This window comes from Seriola aureovittata, chromosome 20 (assembly GCF_021018895.1).
Source record: "Seriola aureovittata isolate HTS-2021-v1 ecotype China chromosome 20, ASM2101889v1, whole genome shotgun sequence".
Taxonomy (NCBI): Eukaryota; Metazoa; Chordata; class Actinopteri; order Carangiformes; family Carangidae; genus Seriola; species Seriola aureovittata.
In genome coordinates, this window is record NC_079383.1 from 3,887,711 (window position 1) to 3,895,325 (window position 7,615).

Here is a 7,615-nt window from a genome sequence, read left to right on the forward strand (position 1 = left end):
CACATGCTTACAGTCTATGAACCTGTGCGTCTCTTTATCGTACGTTCGGACTGAAAGGGTTGAGAAGAAAGCATCCATTTTCTATGTGAGCCAGCGTCTTTTGGCGGCAAGCAGCGGCATGACCGTTCACAGCGCGTCTTGGGGGGTGTGGGCGTCAGAGAAAGTTGAAGTTGAAGTCATTCTCACTGCTTAACTTAGGTGTTAGTTAGTTCAGGACTAACACCTTTGGGGAGGCAGCTTTTAGCTTTTACGCTCCGAGGACCTGAGAGCAGTTGGAAAGTGTTGAAATCTTCAAAGTGGCTATTTGTAAGTTTTCTCTGCCGCTGAACGTGGTTTCTTGTCGGGAGCAGGTGATGATGGTCGCTTGACAAGAGCTTCGGCCATCTCTGTGTTTACAAGACAAGAGGTTATAATACACCCTCTGAGCAGCCCTACGTTTCCAGTGCAGATTGGACGCTACAGTGACTCGGTATCGGAAAGTGACAAGATGGGGCCAGGACTAGCTGGTTAGCATCCTAACTTCGGTAGAAGAAAAAACAAGAGTGATAGAGACAAAAGATAGATAGAACATTGATGTTTGGCTCACACTTTGCAACTGCATGGCACGGGTATACATATTATAATTTGTTCCCTTAAATTACCTAAACAGAAATTACTTTCTTTCCCATTCAAGACATTTAAAATGTATCAAAGATAATGTTATTGCAAAAATTCAAAACCAGCTTCATCTTGTTGTAGCCTGAAACTACAACTCATGCCTGCAGGACGCTAAGAATTTTATTCATTTTCTTAAAATGCAGCAAAATGTAAAATGCATTTCATAGCTTTACATATGTAGGTTTTTCTTCATTTTGCTCATTGGTTAGCAACCTTCTGCTCACAAATGCAGTGTGCTGGTAAAAGCATGAATGAAGCTGTGCAGGTTTAGAGTCCTGTCATGCTGCAGGGCAGATCTGGGGCTGCCTGGCACCGCCTGTTTTTCTATGAGGTTTGTATGCACACAACCTGTGATCTGAAGCCAGCAACCAAGTATCCAACCAGCCACCTCCACCACCTCCCTCTTCTTCTGTAAACAGCAGTAATCTGCAGTCCAGCTGCAGCTCAGGGACAGTGGTGGGAGTCAGGGACACAAGGCTGCCATGAGGGCCAACACTAGTCAAGGGGAGATGGGCTCATGAATAATGTGGCTAATAACTAATTTGATTTCTTCTTGTTCTTCATCTTTAAAAAGCAACGCTTAATATGACAGCAGCTGGCTCTGTCGGCAGTGGGAGGCTCTGCCTGCTTTTCAGTAGACACCAGAGCCATCATTGTTTAACAGAAGAAGAATAGACCTCCATATACATCAGGGTGCTTCCCCACATGCAATGCATTACAGCATTCCACATTCATTTGCCCCTTTTGCCGTCCAAGAAAGACACGAAAGAACCGCCTAGACTGTTCCATAAAATCTGAGGCAGGGAGGACCACCAACGTAGTGAGGCCCTTTGGAGAGCCCCATTTAATGGTTGCTTTCTACCGCCTCCCCGCCCTCCCCCAGTTTGTGGGTATTACAGGGTTTTACCGTACGACTGCATCAACCTCGCTGATGTCTGCGGAAATGACACAAGGTAGAAGACAACTATGAAAATATTGATCCAAGTGGTTTGGTGTAAAGGTCGGCAGTGGGGTAGATTTGGTGATAACGCTGCTTCCTGGAGAGTAATTTGGCTGTTTTATTATGTGGGGCAGTGATGAATGCTTGGACACCTGCAGGTTAGAGAGAGAAATCCACCATGAAACATCTTGGTGCTGTTACAAACAGCTGTTGGTGATGTAACCTCCGTGTTTGGGCCCGTTTTGGTTTGTGTTTTATTTATTTATTTTTCCAAATGTAGATTCAAAAATCTTTGTAAAGTCACATTTTAAAACTGTTCAGTAATCATAAAGACAAACTTTATTATCTAATCATAATTGCTCCTTACAACACTGCCCTCAGTAGTTTTTTTCTTGGAATTTGAGTATTTTTACAACCTGAGGAGCAGTTTAACTTTCCCAATTTAAAGCTGCACTGAAGCAATGACTGAGGGTTATGTTAAGTGTTGCTCGGGAATAGGAACCCACAAAGAAATATCACCCAACTTTGCAGTTCCTCTCAGGTCATATGTACGGTGGCCCTGAGAGCTCAATGCACTACAACTTAAGAACACACATGCAAACAGACAAAACAAATGAAATTCAGAAAACATCTTCATCGATTTGACAACATGTGCTGCAAATACTCACAACACAATGGAAAGGAGCTGGTGAAGACCAAAATCAGAGCGAAGGGGAGTGAATACTTTAATTCATTAGACGGACAGAAACACAACTCCACATGAATGCTAAGGTTGCTCCATATCTGTTGGCAATACTCCGTAAATGGACAATTCTTTGCTGACATGTACCATACCAGTTTTGTAAGGTGACAATATGTTAGTGTTGTGTTTTACAGTGGGGCTCGAACCCGACCGAGAGAGTAAACCCGACCCCAACCTGAGAGGCACTGTGTCTTTCTGTTACCATGGTCACAGTTTCCCTGGTTACACATGTATGTGCACCTAGTAAATGACTGTCGAAAGGCTGACACGATTGAACCCAAACTACCCAAAATACCCAGTCAGGTATCCACCCTCTATCGTCTTTACAGCCTGTTCTGTTGCCCCAAAGTGTCTTTTGCTTTAAAGATTCAGACTGATGCCAATTTTAGATAATATTAAAGCAACTTAAGTTTTCAAGCAAAGTAAAATAAGTTAAATAAAGAAACATTTACGAATTTAAAAAGCAATTTAATGATTTCCTACCCACATTTTTTTTCCTGGCAAAGGGGGGAATGATCTTAGAAAACAGCTGTTAGACGTTCATACAGGGAAATTCTGCACTCCCTGTTTTAAATAAACAACAAATTGACCAGAAATTATGTTTGAACAGTTCAATTAATTAAATGTGGTAAAATTCAACAGAAACTGTTTGGTGGCGTCTGCAGGAATGTGATGGTGGTGGTGGTGGTGGTGGGGGGGGGGGCGACACGGGACTGTTGCTTGTACTGAATTCCCTCAATCCTGCCTACAGACGAATTTGAATTATTGATTTTTTTAATTTAATGCTCTGAACAGTACAAACTGATGATACCCTCTTTTGTAAGAGGGTTTGGAATTTTCTTTCACGTAATTCAATGTATTAAACAAGGATGTTGCTAAATTCATTCCTTTCCGCAGCGACTCCTCCCTCCCTCCCTCCCCCCCCCCCCCCTCCCCCGTCTTTATCTCACACACTCAGTGGGATCAGTCTCCACATCCAGATGTCAATGCCAGTTCTTGATTTCGAGGCACACTGTGATTTCTGCAGGGTCCTCACTCGCTCTGGACAGCATCTTTGGTGGGAGACACACCCATCCCCTCTCTGTGAGAACCCAGCCAGTGGCAATCCACATTCCAGGAGATAACAGCATGGGAAAACCCGATAGCGTATCTGTGATAGAGCTCCAAAACAAACCTGATAACACATTAAAAATACAAGACTTAGAGACGGCTTGATTCCATCAATAATCTGTTTTTGCCTCCTAGCGCTTCATTGACAGCGACTCAGAAGAAATACAGTAACAAAAGGCATCCATCATAATTAGAACTCAAGCTTTTTAGGTTTACACCCACATGCTGATTGTTTATAGAGCAAAGACTTTCCATTTGTCATGTCAGTTTAATAGGCTACCATGTAGGTCGGAGGAGGAAGCGTGTTGTTTTGGGCTGATGCGGTAATCACCTTTCTTGGAGAACACCTCCGCACATTACTCACATACAGACTAACTTCAGGAGTTCAAGTAAAGTGCCAAGTCCGAGTTAGCAAAAGTAGACTACAGCCAGCGGCCACGTGATGAAAAAAGCATTTCCGTAAACAACGTACCAGTCTGGAACAGGCCCCTCCTCTTCGGAGGGAGTCGTCCACAACAAACAGCCTGTCAGTGCTCCTTATTTGGAGGGAAAGCTGGATCAGCTGGGATCTGTGGCTTCGCTAAGTTATGAAATGAAGGGAGCTTGCTGTCCTGGAGGTGGAGAGAAAATTATACTAATAAATTGCTGTGGGACAAACAGAACGGAGTCATGACTCAAACGCTGTGGCTCGTGCATGCTAGAGTAAACTGTAAAGTCTCAGTCAAGAAATCTGAAGTGGAATCTTTGGTCTGCTGTGAGTCCACAACACCCTGAGCATCTGTCGGTCTAACAAGCAGCCAGGGAGTTCATCATCTGAATGGGGCTCTGTTGTGTCTCTGTGGGGGTTGGATGAAGGTCAAATATTAGTGAAGGTAAAGGTCAGGGGTTAATCTCAGAGGACTCAGTGGTCACTTTCATGGGTCAGCGCTCGGAGGCTCTCCAGGCCTCCAGGGTGGTGGTGGTGGTGGGGAAGGACCCTGAGGGATCGGGGTCATTGGTTTGCGTGCTTGCGCAATAGTGCACTTTACACTAATCTGGGCATTAGGAAAACAAACAAACAGGAGCTCTGGAGAGAAATCCGCCTTTTGTACATTTCTGTGTTCTACATGGAAATCAAATGAGATTTCAGGAGGGGAATCTTTCCCAGTACAGATAAGAGAAAAATAAACGGACTCAGGTTTCAGGACACACTGAAACCTCTCATCACCAACTGTCTACTGCAAGATTACATATATGCTGCTAAATGCAGAGAAGGATAAGGAAAGGTATGATTAAAATGTGATTACACAGAGCAGGTATAGCAACCCCTCCCTAGCCTTACAAACACACAGCAGCCCCTGCCTCCACACACACACACACACACACACACACCCTCCACTCTACAGATTGCTCACACATGCTCCTGGCTCCTGGCTGCCTGCCACCCGCCTCTCTCTAACCCTCTTTACCCAGCACAGGAAGCCCAGCAGGCAGGCGAGTGGAGTAGTGCGGTGAGGGTCTAGTGAGACAGCCAGAGCACAGATCAGCAGGCCCGGTCTGGACTGAACCAGGGAAGTTCACACTGGGTAACTCTGTTCTCCAATAACAACATGGACGGCCCGCTAAGTATCGCTCATAGTGGAGTACTTCTTCAACTTAAGTCCGGGGCCTGAAACGGGTCACGGGCCAGATTTTGGGTTGGTTGCCACATGGCAAGATGAATGGTATGGTTCAGTGCCTAAAGACCACATTTCTGATTTGGGGTATGTTAGTTTTAGAAGCGCCCAGAGATATTTGACCGTTTAAGTCCCTTGCTCCCCAAACCACATGCTTCCACTAAATCCTTCAATTTCTCCTGGGTCTGCTCGACCCATGCTATCTCACTTTGTTCATTCGCTACTGTGTAAAGCAGCATTTGACTGTTAAAGGTGAGCACACTGACAATTCTCCCGCTAAGAAAACAGTTTTGTTGTATCGCTTCTATTGGTTTAACTGGAAACGATTCACATCTAAGTCTCAGTTGGACTGTATGTCTCAAGTGTTAGTTGTATTGGTAAATGGTAAGCTATGATATGAACGCAGGCCAGACTCTGCAAATAAGAATTCGTTTTAGATATATCTGATGCAATACATGTACAAGGTTTATTATTTTACTTTCACAGATTTTTACCAAAGAGCTGCACTAATCAAATCTGTATGTTGACAATGGGTCAAATCAAAAGTGAGAAGTGTTACTCTTTGCAAAGAGCCCACAGAGAACTGTTGTTCAGTCTCACTGCTCTCATCTCAACAATCTCATTTTCAGAGAAACAGCTCTGTTAAACCCACTGTAGGTGAACCTGCCCAGCACCAAACATCCGATAGACAAAGCTATCGTCTAGCTGGTGAACATAGTGGAGCGTTTAGCAGCTAAATCAGCATTTTGTTGATGGTGGAGACCAAAACAGAACTAAAAGGAGGGTGAATGTTGGACTTAAATTTGTCAGGTAGCTTGAAACTCCAAATCTCCAAATGAATGCCAATGTTGCTTTGTGGATACTCAACTTATTAGCTGATTATATGTCAAAGTTGTGTTCACAGCTTGACAGTGCTACATAACAAGCTCCAAGGTCAAACTCTGATATCCTGCATTTTCTTCTTGAACTTTTCCTTTTGGACTTTGGACAGCCAGACACATTTCCCCTCCTTCTGGTCCAGTAAAGCTACGTTTTATGCATAACAGTGGTCCATTATTCTTGTTACATCCGTACAAACTGTGCAGTCCCAGTTGTTTTTTTTTAGCTGTCTTTTAGTATTACCAGGGAGTAACAAGTCTTCTACGTGTGCTTGAAAGGCTACACACCAGCAGAGACACATGAACTGCTCTTTTTCTGCATAATGTGGGATAATGCTCGTCACTGTGCAGAACAGCAAATGAAAAGACCCTGTAGTGACACATGGATGATTTTGGAGTCTAAGTCAACCAGTCTGACTCTACCATTAAACCTCCTCCTCCAGAATAGAAAACCCACACCACAAACAGCCTCCACTCCTTTCTCCTCAGTTCCTCCTCCAGTGACGTCTAATGCGGTTATTGATACTGGCTGTTGAGAGGCAGACGGCATTGTCACCTCCATGTGTTTGAGTTCAGGGAGAGGACACAGACTCTCAATGAGCCGCTAGCTGACCCAGACAAACCCCGCTTCATAACTGCTCACCTCTCCTTCCTGAAAAGACCTTATTTTGGTTCCATTTCCCGACTGTTCCTCCGTCTACCTGCTGTTTTTGTTGCGAGCTCTCTTCAGTCTTCAGATGTCTTCTATTTCCCTTCTCGCTGTCATCTCCCACTCTCTATCTCCCACTCTGTCTCCATGATCGTACGTGATGTAAACACTGACTTGCCATCACGTTGCTCTGTGAGGTTTTTTTTTTTTTTTTTTTTTTCAAATCTCTGGATATCTGGATACTTCAGAAAAAGAAGACAGCTATTTCTTCCTTCCTTTATTCCCTCTTTCTGCAGCACACACCCATGTTTTCATTTGCAGCACAGGGTGGAGAGCAGGAGTTGGCCAGACAGCAGGGGTGGGTTTCATGTAACTGAAACTGGTGCAAAGGGCTCAGAGTCGTACTCTCTTCACTTCCTGCTAATAGCTCACTGCAGCACAGTCATACGTTTTCCCGACTACAGATGACGGAGAAGATGACTGACTGCCAAAGTGTTGCTACACCCAGAGGAACCCCTTCCTATTTGTAATATATATCAGCCAGCACTTTTTGTGGATCCAGTATATTTTAGAGCTTTTCTAAGATTACGACCTAGGCAAACAGAAACTGGAGCAGGGCCTGAGTGTAGAATGAATTTCATACGGTGCCGAGAGTAAATTCCCTTTTTAGCCGTGCAGCTGGCTTAGTGCCATTAACTGAGAGAGAGAGAGAGAGAGAGAGAGAGAGAGAAGAAGAAGAAGAAGAAGCTGGTCATTAGATTCTATATCAATTAGTGCTTGAAAAGGAGGTTTTCTCTCAGATTTTGAGAGAGGAAAAAGAGCGGCGCATGTCTCTGAAGTCACTTTGGAATAAAGATCTTTTCTGAACATCAATGTGCTTATTATTCAGGAGAATGAGAAATTGTTCTCTGTACTACAGCACTGAGAATAGGAGGCTTGAACGCATGCTCCCAGTATCCAAAATATCAAAGTGTTAGCATAATT

The 7,615-nt window shown here is 44.1% G+C and overlaps 1 long non-coding RNA gene across 1 annotated transcript; it reads right to left on the reverse strand.

Annotated features, from left to right (window-relative positions):
• Window positions 1-3,321: 3,321 nt before the first annotated feature.
• On the reverse strand, window positions 3,322-7,236 carry LOC130161463 (uncharacterized). The gene is made up of 3 exons (XR_008826155.1): window positions 6,626-7,236; window positions 3,922-4,060; window positions 3,322-3,513 (listed from the first exon to the last, which is right to left on the reverse strand). It is a non-coding gene; the product is annotated as an uncharacterized LOC130161463 (long non-coding RNA).
• Window positions 7,237-7,615: the final 379 nt, after the last annotated feature.